Source organism: Staurois parvus, unplaced genomic scaffold (assembly GCF_062004578.1).
Source record: "Staurois parvus isolate SC_StPar_1 unplaced genomic scaffold, SC_StPar_1.0 ptg000432l, whole genome shotgun sequence".
NCBI classification, from domain to species: Eukaryota; Metazoa; Chordata; class Amphibia; order Anura; family Ranidae; genus Staurois; species Staurois parvus.
The window spans coordinates 4,042,225-4,043,610 of NW_028318228.1; positions in this window are offsets into that span (position 1 = coordinate 4,042,225).

Consider the following 1,386-nt stretch of genomic DNA (forward strand, 5'->3'; position numbering starts at 1 on the left):
GGTCTTTTTCGGGGCGCTGTCATGCGCAAGCCGCTACTTTGGTGACAGAGCGGCCGGTGTTATTGGAGCTTAAAGGGTAGTGACGTGTGAGACGATCACAGGGGCTGCCAAGTGTAAGGGGCCTCCCTGCTCATCAATGTTGAGATTTACAGGAAACCGCCGCCGGAGCACACTGCATGTCTGTGTCAGGCTGGAATCACAGCGAAAAGGGCATGCATCCCAATCTACAGGACATGTGACCCACAGGGGTCTACTTACCAACTTTTTCACTCGGGATTAACAGAACCCATTCTCTCCCCCCCTCCTCTCTCTCCCTCTTCCCCTCCTCTCTATCTCCCCCCCCTCCTCTCTCTATCTCTCCCCCTCCTCTCTCTCTCCCCTCCCCCCTCTCTCCCCCTCCTCTTTATCCCCCCTCCTCTCTCTCCCCCCTCTTCTCTCTCTCTCCCCCTCCTCTCTCTCCCCTCCTTATCTCTCCTCCCCTCTCTCTCTCTTTACATTGTACACAGATCTGACCCAACAAGGTGTCCTGCATTTACCATGTATTTTGCTCCATAAGACACACTTGGGGGGAAATGTCCGCCGTTGTATGTCCACAGTCTCTGGTCATCCCCTGTACCGTGTCCGCAGTCTCTGGTCATCTCCTGTACTGTGTCCGCAGTCTCTGGTCATCTCCTGTACCGTGTCCGCAGTCTCTGGTCATCTCCTGTACTGTGTCCGCAGTCTCTGGTCCTCTCCTGTACTGTGTCTGCAGTCTCTGGGTCTCTGGTCATCTCCTGTACTGTATCCGCAGTCTCTGGTCCTCTCCTGTACTGTGTCCGCAGTCTCTGGTCATCTCCTGTACTGTGTCTGCAGTCTCTGGTTATCTCCTGTACCTTGTCCGCAGTCTCTGGTCATCTCTTGTACTGTGTCCGCAGTCTCTGGTCCTCTCCTGTACTGTGTCCGCAGTCTCTGGGTCTCTGGTCATCTCCTGTACCGTGTCTGCAGTCTCTGGTCATCTCCTGTACCGTGTCCGCAGTCTCTGGTCATCTCTTGTACTGTATCCGCAGTCTCTGGTCCTCTCCTGTACTGTGTCCGCAGTCTCTGGTCATCTCCTGTACTGTGTCCGCAGTCTCTGGTCATCTCCTGTACTGTGTCCGCAGTCTCTGGTCATCTCCTGTACTGTGTCCGCAGTCTCTGGTCATCTCCTGTACTGTGTCCGCAGTCTCTGGTCATCTCCTGTACTGTGTCCGCAGTCTCTGGTCATCTCCTGTACTGTGTCCGCAGTCTCTGGTCATCTCCTGCACTGTGTCCGCAGTCTCTGGTCATCTCCTGTACTATGTCCGCAGTCTCTGGTCATCTCATGTAGTATGTCCGCAGTCTCTGGTCATCTCATGTAGTATGTCTGCA